Below are 15,715 nucleotides of genomic sequence, written 5' to 3' on the forward strand. Positions count from 1 at the left end.
CCGGCCTCGGGTCCTCAGCGCGGCAAGTGCGGGGGGCGGAGCCTGATCGCCTATTGGTCCTTGTTTGGGGCGTGGTTACAGCTCAATCCCGCCCCGCCCCTCCGCAGGGTTAAATGGGTCTCGCGCCGGGGCCCGGGAATTATTCATCGGGGGTGGGGCCTGAGTTTGTTTACACACTGCGATTGGCTGGATTTGAATCGGGCCGACAGCCGGTGGGCCGCGGGGCGGGGCTCCAGAGGGCGGGGGGCCGGCGTCTGACAGCTCCAGTCAGGCAGGGCCGCGCCGACGCGCAGCCCGAGAGCTCGGCGACCCTGGTAATGGCCAAAAGGCCAGTACCCGGAGAGGGTTGGGGCACTCGCTGGTTTCCCGATAAATGTTTACCAAGAGGGGAGGGTGAGTAGCGTTGTTTTGTTTTAATAAAAGTTCATAAGGAAAATCAAAAAGGGTAGACACAACCTAGTTGTTCATCTGCGGGGGACTCTACAACGTTGTGGTCCATCCCACAAGGGGACAGGAAGTAGCTGTCGAGTGAGGAAGTGATTCATGAACTGACACAGAACAACCTGTGTATTCAGACCGACTCGGGGAGGGAGCAAATAAGAGAGCAGAGTATCTAAAATTGTAAAAAGTGAGGATGAAAAAATAACAGGCTTAGAAACAAGTCGTAAGAGCCATAGCCTGTGGGGAATGCGATAGGGATGGGTAGGTAGATGCTTATATATCTTTGTAAACTTTGGACCTTGCAGGTTCAGCACAATAAGAGATTAACAGTAATAACTAATAATAAAATAGAACAATTATTACAGTGTACTGTAATAAGCCAGGTGCAGTAGGCACACCTATAATCCTAGTGATTCCGGAGGCTGAGGAGGCAGGAGGATCAAAGTTCAAGGTCAATGTCAGTAACTTAGTGAGACCTTGTCTCAAAAAAACAAAAAGTGCTGGAGTTGTATCTCAGTGGTAGAGCACTCCTGGGTTCAGTCCTCAGTACCAAAAATACCCCTCAAAACAAACTCAAACTCCCCCAAAGAAAACAATAACAATACATGGTGATAGAAATTATTTAAAACTAATGAATTATTTCAGGAATTTTTCCATTTAACATTCTGGTTAACATCATGGTTACTTGTTGGTGTCTGAAACTGCAGAATGTCAAACCCTGGATGACAGGTGACCGCTGTATTTTAACTGCACTGGAGGGGCCATTTCCTTGGCAATGATTGAGAGAAGGGGAGTTGGAGAGACCCACCAGGCGCTCCTAGGAAGGAGGAGAGAATATCAAAAGTAGGACAGGCCCTCTTTAGGGAGCTGGCCTGTGGTCACCATGATAGGCAGTGGAAAGACCTGAGTGGGCTTTGACTCTTGTTATTACTCTCTGTTCCCAGAGATCCCTGGGAGAGAATGAAATGGACTGCCTGCCGCCAAAGAGACTGGATTCTTGGTTGGGTCCAGATTTCTCTTGTGAAGTCCTCCCCCATCTGAGTTTGCACCAGGATTTGTGCAACCTGGTTCAGATGGCCATGGAAGTCGCCCATGGCTGGAGTGAAAATTTGCCAGCTCCGAGATGCTATAGTTACAAGCAATGCTTAACCCACTGGTACTACCAGGAGGTGGTAGGTGCTCCTGTCATCTCTTGTTTGCAGATGTGGAAACAGGGCCACAGACAGGTGACCAAACTGTCAAAGTCATGTTTGCAGGGATTCAAACCCAGTGGCCTTGCTCTGAAATCTGTCCTATCCACTAGCACTTTACCTGTGGTACAACCACTCCTAAAAATCTTTCTTTTGATGTCTCGTTTTCAGAGCTGAGGGTGCTCTACCACTGAGCTACATTCTCAGCCCAATTTATTTTTTTGTTTTGGGACAGGGTCTTGCTAAGTTGTCTAGGCTGCCCTCGAATTTGCAATCCTCCTGCCACCTCAGCCTTCCGAGTCACTGGAATTACAGGTGTGTGCCCCCATGCCCAACTTCAAAATTATATGAAGCTTTAGGAAGATTCTTTTTTACCCCTGGAACTGAGGATTAAACCCGAGTCTCTAGCATGCTAAGCAAGTTCTGTGCCACTGAGCTCCACCCCAGCCCTCGTTCATTTTTTAATAAAAGAATTTCTGATTGTTTTTCCTAAAATCTTATACCAGAGCAAACACTTCTATTCTGAGCACCTTCACAGTGGGAAAGCTTTACCCTAGGCCTTCTTTCCCCTCTGCCCTGCTAAATGGTTACCTGACCCTAACTGGGTGCCAGGCACACGTTAAAGCCTTTATATACACTGAATCTTCATAATGGCCTTGAAGGAGGAGCCACTGTCCTCATTTCACAGATAAAGAAATAGACGTAGGGCTGGGGATGTGGCTCAGAGGTAAAGCGCTCGCCTAGCATGCTAGAGGCCCTGGGTTCGATCTCAGCACCACATGAAAATAAAATAAAGATATTGTGTCCACCTATAACTGAAAAATAAATATAAAAAAAGAAACAGGCACAGAGAAGTTAAATAATTGGCCTAAGTTCTCTCATTTCTCTCCAAAGAAGGCACAAGAAGATGAAGAATGTCTGGAGAAGAGGAAGGTGTCCTCTTCTGAGAGGGAGAGAAAATAATGGGAATTCAGTTCTTTTTTCTTTTCTTTTTCTTTTTGCATACTCGGGGCTGACCCCACGGCCTAGTGACTTGTGAATGTGGGAATGGTGGTTCATGGAGGTGGTGGGAGCTGGGGTCACATTGCAAAGGTGATGAGAAAATAGCCAAGAAGCACTTGAAAAGATGGACAATTCAAGTCAAAACCACCATGAGATACCACTTCACGCCCATGAGCCTGGGTAGGATCCAGAAAGGGGAAATCAGCAAGTGCTTGCTGGCCAAGATGTGGAGAAGTCACGCCCCTCTTTCCCTGCCACTGGAAAGTGGTGCTGCCACTCTGGAGAAGAGTTAGTTGGTTCCATGATAAATTACACCTAGAATAACAACCATATTACTACTCACGTGTATGTCCAAGTAACTGAGCACAGGTGTTCAAGCCATCCCTTTTCACAAATGTTCGTGGCAGCACTGTTCACAATGGCCAGAAGGTGGAAGCAACCAAACTGCCCAACTATGGAGGAATGGAAGAATGACACATGGAAGGTACCTGTGAGGGAATATTATGCTGCCATATAAAGGAAGGAAGTGCTGACCCACCCTGCAGTGAACCTGGAGAACTTGATGCTTTAGGGCTGGGGTGCTTGTAGCTCAGGGGCAGGGTGCTTGCGTAACATGCAAAAGACCCTGGGTCCCATCCCGGGGACCATGGAAGAATAAAAATAAAAAGGACACTTACTGAGTGACTCCATTTAAATGAAATGCTGGAGGAGGCTGATGCTTAGAGACAGAATGAAGATTAGTGGTTGCTAGGGTCTGGGGGACAGGGAGGGAGTGGGAGTGAGCTTAGGGGATAGGCAGCTTCCTTCTGGGGTAGTGGGAAAGGTCTGGATTTAGACAGTGGTGAAGATCATCCAGCATTACCCACTTGAATCAAAGTGTGAAATATGATATATCAAGAACTATGTAATGTTTTGAACAACCAACAATAAAAAATTTAAAAAAAATGCTTTTGATTAAATGCACTACTTAAAAAAAAAAAAAAGATCATCCAGCATTGTGAAGGTATTAATGCCACCTTCTTGAACACTTTAAACTGGTTGAAATAGTAAATTCATGTTATGTGTATTTTACTGCAAAGAATTTTTTAATGTTATATGTTTATACCTTTATTTTGTTTATTTATACGTGGTGCTGAGGATCAAATCCAGTGCCTCCCATGTGTGAGGCAAGCCCTTTACTAATGAGCTACACAGCCCCAGCCCCTAATTTACTTACTTTTATGTTGTGCTTTGAATCCAACCCAGTGCCTCACATGTGCGAGACAAGTGCTCTGCCGCTGAGCTGCTACCCCAGCCCAATAAAAAGAACTTTAAAGAAGGGAGTGAGGAAGCAGAGGCGTTGCACATGTGTGGTTATTTCTTTTCTTTCTTTCTTCTTTTGAAACGGAGTCTCACTCTGTTGCCCAAGCTGGTATTGAACTCCTGGGCTCAAGTGACCTCGCCACCTCAGTCTCCTGAATGTTGGGACCTCAGGTGCTTGACACTGTGCCTAGCCAAGTATGTGGTTTTGCTAAACTGCTGAGGCTGGCCTCAAACTTGCGGTCCTCCTAATCTCAGCCTCCTGAGTCACTGGGATTACAGGCATGTGCCACTACACCCAGCCCAATTTATTTATTTTTCTTCTTTAGTGGTGCTGAGGCCTTGTGCATGCAAGGCAGGCACTCTACCAACTGAGCTATGTCCCCAGCCCTTATGTTTTTAAATGATACAATATATGGCAGTGTTTGCAAGAAGAGCAACAAAGACCTGGGAGGGGCTGGTGAAGGACCAGAATGCCACAGTGTGTGGAGGTGGCAGCTGGGTAAAGTCCAGCCACACTCTGGGTTTCTTAGCACCTGCTCCAGGATTCCTAATAGACCCTGGACCCACCTCACAGAGCTTCGGACCTGTGGAACTCTGTCTCCAGAGTGGATGGGGCTGGAATGGGGGACTTGGGGCTGCGGGAGCTGTCGCCTGACCCGACCTGGGTTTGGGAGGGCTTCTTGGAGGAGGAGGATGGTAGGAAAGGCAGGGTGGAGAGGGGTATGGAGAGGGAACTGGGGATTCTAAGGTGTGGCTCAACCCGACCCGATGTGATTAAAGCCCTCCTGTGGCTCCCGGGTGCCACCAGACAAAGTCCAAGCTCCAGGGCTTGGTTGCCTGTTTTCCAGCACATTCGTCTGCCCAGTGCCCGCCCTGGAAGGGCAGCACTAGGGACATGCCAATGACCAGGCAAGCCCAGCCCTGTTCTCACAGGCTCACAACCAGAGAGAGAGGGAGGGAGGGAGGGAGGGAGAGAACATATAACCAAGCCTTGCTCTGGAGCCGACACAAGCCCGTTGGCTACACGGAGGTCAGGCAGAGTTAACGTCCCTGGAGCTTCCTGCCGTCTCTATTCCTAAAGGACCACATCTCAGTTTTTGCAGATACTGCCTTTTCTGTCTGTGCCTTTAATTTGTTCTTTCAACCAACTTCTTTCTTTTTCCCTGAGCAGATTCCCCAGGGCTCCCACCCGGCTCCCCCTGAGCAGCACCCTCTGTGGGTGGGTCTTTCTTTGTGAATGCGCATTAAAGTCAATGCATGGCCATTAGGACAGGCCACCAGGGAACTCTCAGGTCTGACCTTTGGAGCAGCAGCTGAGGCTGGGGTGGGGGGTGCTGGAGCCCTCCTGAGGGAGGTCAGCGCAAGACTTGCCAGATGGAGAAGCAGACAAAGGGGAAGGTCGGGCAGGTGCAGAGGCCCAAGGGTGGCAGGTTGGCTGGAGGGGACAATATGTGGGAGGGGGGAGAAGAGGGGAAGCAGGAAGCCCGGTGAGAAAGATGAAGCTCACAGGAAGAGAAACAGGAGTTAGTTGAACCCCATTATTCAGGAGCCTCTCTGAGCCTTATGTCTTCAGAAGAATGGGACTAGGAGCTGGGCGCAGTGGCACTGCCATGATCACAGTGGCTTGGGAGGCTGAGGCAGGAGGATGGCAGGTTCGAGGACAACCTCAGCAACTTAGCGAGGCCCTGTGTCAAAATAGAAAAGGAAGAGCCCTCTTGGGTTCAAAAAGAAGGATGTGGAGCAATCCCAGGCTGCAGGAGCAGTCCCTTTTTGGTCCTGAGAACAGACAACCTTTCAAGTAGGTTTGATCCTTCCCGCTTCGTGGGGGAGGAGCAGAGGCACAGGGAGACACTCAGTCCTCCGAGGCCCGGGTGGACTGAGCCACTGTGGAATTCTTCTCCGTAATTATTGTCATTATTTTCTGTCCTGCTCTGTGAGTTGGAATTTCTTTTTCATAATCAGACTCTAAATCGACAAGAGACATGGAAGAAGAGACAGAGGGTAGACAGTTCTTTCTGGAAGTTTGCATAGGAAATGCAGGGGGAGTGAGGCCAACGAGGGGGTATTTAAAATCATTTTTTAATAAGAAGATTAAATATATATTAAAATAAAAGGGCACCATTAATTTCACATAACGGTCACTGGGCCTTGCCAATGATCAGCTCCATGTTGTCTTATTTCTGGAGTCTCCTGTCAACCTCCACTCTCACCTGCTGGATGACAGTTGTCCCCTGGTACCCAAGAAGGATTGGCTCCAGGACCCTTGTAGATATCAAAATCAGGGGATACTCAAGACCTTCGAATAAAAGGGCACAATATTTGCAAGTAATCTACCCACATCCTCCCGGGTACTTTAATCATCTCTAGCTGACTTTCAATACTTAGTCCAAGGTCAATGCTGTGTAAATAATTGCTACCCTGCTTTGTTTAGGGAATAATGACAAGAAAACTATCCACGTGTTCTGTGTAGGTGAAGTTTTTTTTCCCAATCAATGGTTGGTGGAGTCTGCACTCTCGGATGTGAGGGTCAACTGTATTTTGATTCCTTCATTGATTTTTTTTTTTTTTTGTCTCCTCGGTGCTGGGGATTGAACCTGGGGCCTTGTGCATGCTAGCCAAGCTCTCTGCCACTGAGCCACAGCCTTGCTCCCTGACTGCATTTTAAAACACATCTCAGACATCACAATATTTCATCTACTTTTCATATCTCTGAAGGAAAGCTCAGGGTTTTTCTTTTTTAGTTGTAGTTAGACACAATAACTTTATTTTATTTAATGTGGTGCTGGGAGATCGAACCCAGTGCCTCCCACATGCCAAGCATGCACTCTGCCACCGAGCCACAGTCCCAGCCCAGAAGGTCAGTTTTCAAAAACAACCACAATCCCATGTTCCATCTAAGAGATGCCCAGGATTTTTTTTACATCATTGAAAATGCAGAGTTCAGATTTCCCCTGTTCTCTTCTTTTAATTATTATTATTGATTTGTTACAATCAGAATCCAAACAAGGTTCTTGTTTTGCATGGGGATTTGTTACGGGAGAGGCAGGGATATTTGGGGACGGGGACAGGTATGGGCTTTGTGACGGTTGACCTTGGTGGTCAGCTTGACTGCATTGAGAGGCCCTGAGAATTGGTAAAGCACCATTCTGGGGGTGTCGACAGATGTTTCCGGAGAAGATGGGCATGTGGGTCGTGAACTGAGTGGGGAAGGTCGGGGAGTGGGTAGCATCATCCCACAGGCTGGGGGCCTGGGTGGAACCAAAAAGCCGGAGGGGAAGCTCGCACCTCGACCCTTCCGGAGCAGATGTGGTTTTTGCTGCTGCTGCTGCTGCTGCTGGTGAAATCCAGGCTCCAGATTCTTCAGCCTCTGCGGGTGGACTGTCCCCGGGGCTTCAGGCCTTCAGTCTCAGGCTGGGGCTCCACCATTGGTCCCTCCTGTTCTGAGGCTTCCACTTCTTGGCCTGGGCAGCAGCTGGTCTCTCTGGCTCTCCAGCCTGCAGACTGCCCTGGTGGGACTATTGGTCTCTGATTGTGTAAGCCTTTTTAATAAATCCTCTCATATAATTATAATATTCTACGGGTTCTGTCCCCTTAGAGAAGCCTGACTCCTACAGTCTGGCAGAGGGGGAGAGAGGTGAGAAAAGGAGGAGGAGGAAGGGGGCCGCACCTAGAGGAAGGAAGGAGGGAGGGAGGGACCATGACCTCTGTCCTTGAGTGAGAGGGTGGAACCCAGGAGCTGGGGGCTAGAAGAGCCTCCTTCAGGAGGCAGCAATGAGAGAGAAGGGGAGCCAGTGCTCTGGGGTGGGTGGCAGGGGGTTTCCTCTCCAAAGGCTTCTGTTTGCCCAGGAAGCAGGGACCTGGTCATCATCTGGAGGGTAAGTGGGGAAAACTCAGCAGAGACCCAGGGAGATGGCCCTGTGCTGGTTTTCTCTGATTCAGGTAAAACCAGTCGGGCTGGCTGGGTGGTTTCCTCCTGCTGGTCCAGCTGGCTGGGAGAATACAGATGGCTGGACCTTGGCCAGGTGAGTATTTTGGAGGCTGAGAGTCATGAGGAGGCTGAGAATGCTTGAAGAAAGTGATTCAAAAGATGACTCAGGGAAGTGAGGCTGAGCATTGCCCAGGGGGTGAGGACAACCGGAAATGGCAAATGAGAGGAGGAGCCAAAGGTCAGGGTGGACCCTTCCCTCCTGGAGAACATCTTTTGCCTTGGCTTTGTTGGGGCTTCCCTTTTATTGGTTTTCCTTCCGCTTCCCTGTTTCTTCCTCTTCAGTATTATCACTGGTGGATTCCCCAGTGCCTGCACTTCTCATAGTACAGATCTGCGCCTCCTCACCTATTTTCTACCTTGTTTTCCTAACAGGATCATCAGTTTGAGGATCATGGCTAACTGTCTTCCTTAAGGGAAATTTCCTGTTCCTAGAATGGTGTGTATGCAAGCACGTGTGTAGGGGCAGCGTGCAGAGAGGACCACAGGGGTGGTTTGGCCACTGCTGTCCCTGGAGAGCAGGATGGAGATTCCACTTCTGACAGGTGGGTTTCCCTGCAGCCACAGTGGGGATGTCCACTGGTATCACCAGGCCTGCTCTAACACAAAGCAGCGGCCACTCATGTGCCTGATGGACTCCTTCAGAGCCTGGTGCATGGGGCTGGCTGGCTGGCACCTGTGCCACACCGTGGTGTTTGGAGCTGGTTGGATACAGTGTGGTCACCCCAAGGAGAGAGGCTCCTGGGGGACTGCGAGTCCACCATCCCTACTGCCTCCTCCTTTGCAATTAAGGGTAGGACAGTTGGGGAAATCAGGACATGAAATACAAAATCACAGGATGAGTTTTGGTTTTGTGGGTGTGAAGCTGGGGGTGGAACCCAGAGCCCACACCTGCCCCTCCTGCCTGCTGGGCCAGTGCTCTCCCCTGAGCCACTGAGCCCTGGCCCTGGCCCCCAGGCATAAATCTTTTTTTTTTTTTTTTGGTACTGGGAATTGAACCCAGGGGCGCTTAACCACTGAGCCCCATTCCCAGCCCTATTTTGAATTTTCTTTAGAGACAGGGTCTCACTGAGTTGCTTAGTGCCTCACCATTGCTGAGGCTGGCTTTGAACTCGCCATGCTCCTTCCTCAGCCTCCTGATCTGCTGGGATTATAGGCGTGTGCCCCTGTGCCTGGCCAGAGAGAAGTCGTCGTGCTACGTGGAGTTCTCTTCCAGCCGAGCCGGACCCACCACACACGGAGGGGAGCTGGCACTGAGCAAGGTGGCTCCAGCTTAGCTGGGCTGTGACACTGAAGCCAAGGCCGACCTGCAGGACCCTCGTGTAAGTGCCAGTCACACGGCTCCCTCCTCTGTGGTGAGCCCTGGCGGAATCCAACCACCTTCATGCACCGCCCTCGTCAGGGCCCCGAGGGCCTTGCACAGCTCTGGAGTCAGCAGAGATTAGTCAATACTCGGCTGAATCATCTAGTCATTAAATGGCTGAACATCGAACTGCAAAACCAAATTTCTTTTTTCTTTTTCTTTTCTTTTGTCAAAATGGGGTCTCACTTTGTTGCCCCAGCTGATCTCAAACTCCTGAGTCCAAGTGATCCTCCTGCCTTGGCCTCCCAGCAGCCAGGAGTGCAGGTGAGGAGGAAACGCAATCATTCTGTGAAGTCCGAAGTTGAGTTACAGGAGGATGGAGGGGGGTGGAGGCCAATCTGCTCAGGCCCAGAGCAGAAAACACCCGGAGGCCCTTCGCATTCCTCAAGGTTGTTAAAGGCTCACCTGGGTGCCACCAACCCAGCTCACAACCCGCCCGTCCAGAAGCAGCCAGAGCCTCTCCTAGATGGTCCTCCTGTCCCAGCCTCCCCATCCCTGCGTCTGCCTCTTTGGCTGGTGCACTGCAGCGTGAACCCCTCGTGTTTTCCTTCCCCACATTTTTGTTACAAAACACACTTTGCGTAGCTCTCCTTGCTGTTTTCCCACTGGTGCCTCGCCTTGCTACTGGAAGTTGCAGGAACTTGTCCCGTGACCTGTCTTCTAGCTAATTTCTGAAGTGACTCCATAAAACCTTGTTTCTGAGATTCCTGGGTCCCCAGAGTTGTGATTCAGCACGTGCTGGTGGTTGGTTGCCAGGCAAGTGCCACCTAACCCTCCTTCCCATCCCCGCCCAGCTCCTACAATCACCCACATCCCTCTGGACACAAACCCTGGGGAGAGGAAAGCACTGGTCTGGGAGTCAGGACAGCTGCTCCCAACTTGCTGTGTGACTTGAGGTGAGACCATTCCCCTCTCTGAGCCTCCATTTCCAGATGTGCAGATGAAGTAGCTGGGCCACCTGCCGTCCCTGCTCCTTTCCAGGTCTAACATCCTGTTTCCACCTTCCTAAATGGAAGTGATCAATTTGGCCAGATTGGGAAGGCAAAGTGAGATCCAGCATCTCAGCCCTGTTTCGGGGTGCTGACAGGAATTGTGGGTTCGAGTAGAGGAAGGATTGGGGCAGGGTGGGTGGGGAGAGGGCTGTGTAATTAAGCAGTCACACTGTGGTCTGGTTGATTGTCGCAAGCCATCCTTGGGCTGTGTGTGACCTGGGCGCAACAGAGCTTTATGAGGGGACAGGTCTGGAGGTGGAGTCTGCGCTCTCGGATGTGAGGGTCAACTGTATTTTGATTCCTTCATTGATTTTGTAATATTCTGTAATATTGTGTGATAACAGTAAAGCTTACCTCAAAGGACCTCATACTATCTCCATCTTAGACTTCAGTCACTTTCTGTCTACAGTGGATGAACACACCATCCAGCCCCCCTACAACTCAGCTAACTGGGCTGAGCCTGGAAGTGCGCCTCTCCTCTGGCTCTGCCTGTGATCGCACACAGCACCTGGGATGGGTGTGACTTGCCAAGGTATCAGTCAATCTGCTGACCAAGACATTGCAAAGCAAAACCCCACCTTTGAAATCTTACCCCTGCCTTATTTGGTGAGAACATTCCATCCAATCTCCTTTATGGGTCCCCCTATAAAAATAAAGGGATTCCGGGTGCACGCTGTCTTTCCTAGCCCACCCTCGGGGTCGCAGAGCCCTACCTCCATCAGAGACTCAGTTCCGTGTGTTGCGTGATTTCTTTGCCCTTTTCTTATCTTAGGGTTGCAGCCAGCTCTTGGGAGCCCTGTTCATCTCATCAGGGCGGGCAGCTGGCGAGGGCTGGTCATCTCAGTTCTGCTTCTGGCGAGGTGGCTGCTGGAAACTTCTTATCTCTGGAGGGCCGACTTCCACTGCTGGCTGCTCGGGATGTGTCTCTGTCGCCTCTGCAGGAGGCACCTCGGTTCCCCGGTTCCCTGAGGAACCCCCTCCTCTCAGCGATGATGGTGACATGTCTGCGTGTCTTCGAGGCTCTGCTGTGCAGAGCCACTGCAGGCATCTGGAACAGGAGGCTGCAAATCTGGTCCCCAGTCTTGAAGGGGGACGAGAGGTTAGGTAAATTTAGGGCTAATAAAACTTTTATTGCTAGTTTTTAGATAAACACTCCTTAAATGATTAACCTGACTATGTGCAGCTAATAGGCAGCTGATCGTAAGTTTAGGGTAATCAAGGGGATGGCACAGAAGGAAGAGAGCAAGGCCAGGCTTCGTCCTGCTTTTAGTGACCCACTGGGCTTCCGCAGGACTGAGTAAAGAGTCACTGCCTTTAGCGAAGGCAGCTCCTCTAAGTCCCTGTTACACTGAGACAGGTCCTCAGGGTAGGGTCCCCCAATCAAGCAAGCAACCCAGGTAAACCAGGATCACCTGAGGAATGCCTTGCCCTGTGGCCACCAAGTCATGGCACATTAACCAAGGGCCAGAAGGAAGAAGACTGCTCTGGGGGTGTCCGGGATCCAGGGCACAAATACACCGCACCCTCTGTCTCCCACAGCAACCTTAGCCCAGCCACTGGGACTGCTCTGCCGTGGGACCACGGGGCCTTTGCTCAGCCTCGCTCCCTGGTGTTTCACCATTACCACATGCTCGGCAGTTGAGACATGGTGAGGCCTTCCTGAGCATCTTCCTGTTTGTTTCTTGGTGCTTCCCAGTGAAATGGTCATTACCCCCCAGTCTACGGGGCAGAAAACAAGGTTTGGAAGAAAGTGGAAGGAGCTGGGAGTCAGGATTCAGAGAGAGGCCTTTGGATATTGACGCCTCCATTTACTTAGTCTTTCTGTGCCTCAGTTTACTCACCTATAAAATGAGAGTAATAATGGTATCTGCTTCATAAAGAGCCCATATGGATTCGACAAGTTAAGATGTGTAAAACACAGTAAGGAGGATGCTCCTGAGGTTAAATTTCTGAGTCCAGTTTTCACCCTTCTTCCAAATATTTAGTGAACCCCAGAAAGGCGACCTAAGTTGGTGACCAAAAGAATGAGCTCATTCAGACCACTGCCTCTTCTTAACCGAGAAAGTTACCTAACCTCTCTGAGCCCATTTCCTCATCTGGAAAATAGAATGATGATAACATCCTATTTCATCAGGATATTGTGAGGGGTAAGTTAATCTATGTAGAGCTTGAAAAATATTAGTCATCTACAATTAAGGGGACCAAGTGTACCAGATTGGTGGGATTGAGGAGTTTCTGGAGACATGGAATTTTTAGTATTAAAGTCAGGTAAGGAGCGGAGCGGGAGGCCGGACCCGGGAGCCGAGCGGCGGTGGCGGTAATGGCGGAGCTGGTGCAGGGACAGAGCGCTCCGGTGGGCATGAAGGCCGAGGGCTTCGTGGACGCCCTGCACCGGGTCCGGCAGAAAGCCACAGGACTCACTTGTGTTAGAAGGCCTCCACTCCAGAGCTTGAAGATGTGGTCTTTCGGTCTCTTTCCAGTATTCCAGGGGAGGCATCCTGTCTGTCTCCCACATACTGACTTTTCATGTTAATATTGATGCTCCTGTAGACATTATATTGGATCCCAGAACTTTCCAAACCTGTGGTTTCACCTAAAATTTTGTCTGACTAATTGTTACTTACTGCCCAGGTACCAACTGTTACTGTAGTATCTCCATCTTAGACTTCAGTCACCTTCTGTCTACAGTGGATGAACATACCATCCAGCCCCCCTACAACACTGCTTGCTACTTTCCTCTGCAGTACAGGGTCCTCGACCTTGTTTCTCACTGGCTACTAATATGTAATGCCTATCACTCTGTGCTGATATGTGACAATCACCTTGTTGGCCTTCTGTGTCCTGGAAGAATTGTAGCCACTACCTTAAAGAGCTCAGATCCTCAGTTTGCAGAAGGCCTGTAATTGAACATAAAATGATTTTGAAACATTGCGAAGACTTTCTACTTCTCTTGAGGCAGTGGTTGAACTCATACTCTCGGACAACCTGCTCAAGAGGGAGACTCTCAGGTGTTAAATGCTGACTTAATGTGGATTGTTGAAGCAGTGCTGTTTACTACTAGCAGTGACACTTCATTGGAATTGTTCTCAGCTTTGAGATGCACCATTGACTGGAGCCATAATAGCCCAATGGAGCCAGGGCTGTTAAGTGTGTTCCTTCTGAATGTTATCAGCTGGAGGTCCATACTATCTTCAAGGATTTGATGGCCTTTAAAAACTAAAGAAAAAAAAACAGGTTTGTGGGTAATTTTAGGTTTATTTTACAGTTCGTATTGGGCAAGAATGGAATGTTAGAAATCTGTAATATTGTGTGATAACAGTAAAGCTTACCTCAAAGGACCATCTGGGTGGTCATGGTTTTCCTTCTCCATAGTATATATAAGCATGTTGCAGAAACTTGATCCCCTTGCCCCCCAGCAAGTGGAAATAGAGACAGTATATTTCTTTATGTGAGTGACTATAGACCTCCCGCCTCTTATATGTCCTTGTAAATACCAGCGACTGTAGGACCTTCATACTTTTGTTAAGAAAGTTGTAAGCTGGGCCGGGGATGTGGCTCAAGCGGTAGCGCGCTCGCCTGGCATGCGTGCGGCCCGGGTTCGATCCTCAGCACCACATACAAAACAAAGATGTTGTATCTGCCGATAACTAAAAAATAAAAAAAAATATTAAAAAAAAAAAGTTGTAACCTGTCTTGTGCTCGGTTTTTCTAGCCAATTGAGTAGAGTCTGAGTTCACCCTGCTGGGATTTGAATCCTTGCTTTCTTTTCATTCTGGTATATGGAGTCTAGCACCTAATCCACTGAGCTTCTCTTCTGGCATCTTGAAGCCTTGTATATCCTTTGGACTCTTTCCAACAAAGTGAACCAATGGTTGCTGTTAGTTTACTCAAGCATGGTATTCTGAGATCAAAAGGGAGTCTCGGAAGATGTTCCATGAAATTTTTTTCTCAGCGGGAGGTCCAGTGAGTTACTAATGTTTGGCACAAATGGGTAATTAATTTATATCTGTTCTGAAGAGTAGTAAACATGTGATATGATTCAGTCCTATTGATGAAGATCTAAAAGTGTTGGGTATTAAAAAAACATAGCTAGTATATAAACTAGCGCATAATTCATTGGATGGTTAGCAGAATTAAAGTGTGTCTTTAACTAGTTTGGAGAGGCCAGGATCTTAATAAAGGTTGGATGTGAGTTCAAAAAAAAAATAAATAAATAAATAAATAAAGTCAGGTAAGTTCTGGGCAAACCAGGGTGAGTTGGTCATATTGTTACTAATAGTGTACATATGTGTGCATATATATGAATATACTTTTTTAATATTTATTTTTTAGGTGTAGATGGACACAACACAATGCTTTTATTTTTATTTGGTGCTGAGGATCCAACCTGGGTCCCTCCCGTGCTAGGCGAGCGCTCTACCGCTGAGCCACAATCCTAGCCCCATACATATTTTTTATTTTATTAGTTTTTTTGCAGTACGGGGGATTGAACCCACGGATACTCTGAGCTATATCCCCTGTCCTTTTTTAGTTTTTATTTTGAGACAGGGTCTTGCTGAATTCCCAAAGCTGGTCTCAAACTTGCAATCTTCCTACCTCAGCCTCCCAAGTGGCTGGGATACAAGCATATGCTACTATGCCTGACAATAATAGTATTTATTATTATTACAGACAATATCTTGCCAAGTGCCATGGAGGTACACTGTTAAATGAAAGTTCACTAGGGTTTCGAGGAGCATAATAGGAAAAGGAAAGACCAACAAAATATAACCCAAAATAGAACACAGAATATGTGAAATATACTTTTATAATATATAAAATAGTTAGAAAAATTCCTCTCGCAGGGCACAGTAGTGCAGGCCTGCAATCCAGCAGCTCAGGAGGCTGAGGCAGGAAGATTACAAGTTTGAGGCCAGACTCAGAAATTTAGCAAGGCCCTAAGCAACTTAACAAGAACCTGTCTCAAAGTAAAAAAAATAATAATAATAAGAGCTGGGGATGTGGCTCAGTAGTTATGCACCCCTGGGTTCAATCCCTGGTACCAAAAAAAAAAAAAAAGGATTTTGAATGTTTCACCTCAAGGTAACTATAAATGTTTTAGGTGATAAATATGCGAATTACCCTGATTTGATCATTCCCCAAAGTATACATGTATCAAAAGATCACATTGTACCTGTAAATGTGTGCAATTACTGTGCATCAAAAACAAAACCACCGCCAAGACACTGATTAGTGCCTTCGAGATGCTGAAGCACAGAGGCAAGGGCCTTGCGGGAGGGCCCAGTGCTTACCCAGCTACCCACAGTGTCCTCCAGATCACCACCAGCGACTGTTTGCTCTAGTCCACCAGGGAAATGCGGTTCCATTTCTGGGCGAGTCTTGTTTCTTTGCTTGTTTGGAAATGGAGTCTCCCAGGCTGGTATCAAACTCCTAGACCCCA

The 15,715-nt window shown here is 48.5% G+C and overlaps 3 long non-coding RNA genes across 5 annotated transcripts; all 3 read left to right on the forward strand.

Annotated features, from left to right (window-relative positions):
• The first annotated feature begins 253 nt into the window (after positions 1 to 253).
• Positions 254 to 3,580, forward strand: LOC124100227 (uncharacterized). 3 transcript variants are annotated; one of them, XR_009227899.1, is made up of 4 exons: positions 254 to 393; positions 1,386 to 1,613; positions 1,867 to 1,946; positions 2,526 to 3,580. It is a non-coding gene; the product is annotated as an uncharacterized LOC124100227 (long non-coding RNA). The 3 variants fall into 3 exon arrangements; XR_009227898.1 differs by having other exon boundaries at positions 1,386 to 1,946; XR_009227897.1 differs by lacking the exons at positions 1,386 to 1,613; positions 1,867 to 1,946.
• A 4,180-nt stretch (positions 3,581 to 7,760) lies between these two features.
• On the forward strand, positions 7,761 to 10,385 carry LOC131424600 (uncharacterized). The gene is made up of 3 exons (XR_009227900.1): positions 7,761 to 8,465; positions 9,053 to 9,547; positions 10,078 to 10,385. It is a non-coding gene; the product is annotated as an uncharacterized LOC131424600 (long non-coding RNA).
• Positions 10,386 to 10,457: 72 nt separating this feature from the next.
• Positions 10,458 to 13,914, forward strand: LOC131424601 (uncharacterized). Its single transcript, XR_009227901.1, has 3 exons — positions 10,458 to 11,379; positions 11,815 to 11,923; positions 12,261 to 13,914. It is a non-coding gene; the product is annotated as an uncharacterized LOC131424601 (long non-coding RNA).
• Positions 13,915 to 15,715: the final 1,801 nt, after the last annotated feature.

The sequence above is a fragment of the Marmota monax genome, unplaced genomic scaffold (genome assembly GCF_021218885.2).
Source record: "Marmota monax isolate L192 unplaced genomic scaffold, Marmota_monax_Labrador192_F-V1.1 WCK01_AAM20220418_F8-fsc00149, whole genome shotgun sequence".
Taxonomy (NCBI): Eukaryota; Metazoa; Chordata; class Mammalia; order Rodentia; family Sciuridae; genus Marmota; species Marmota monax.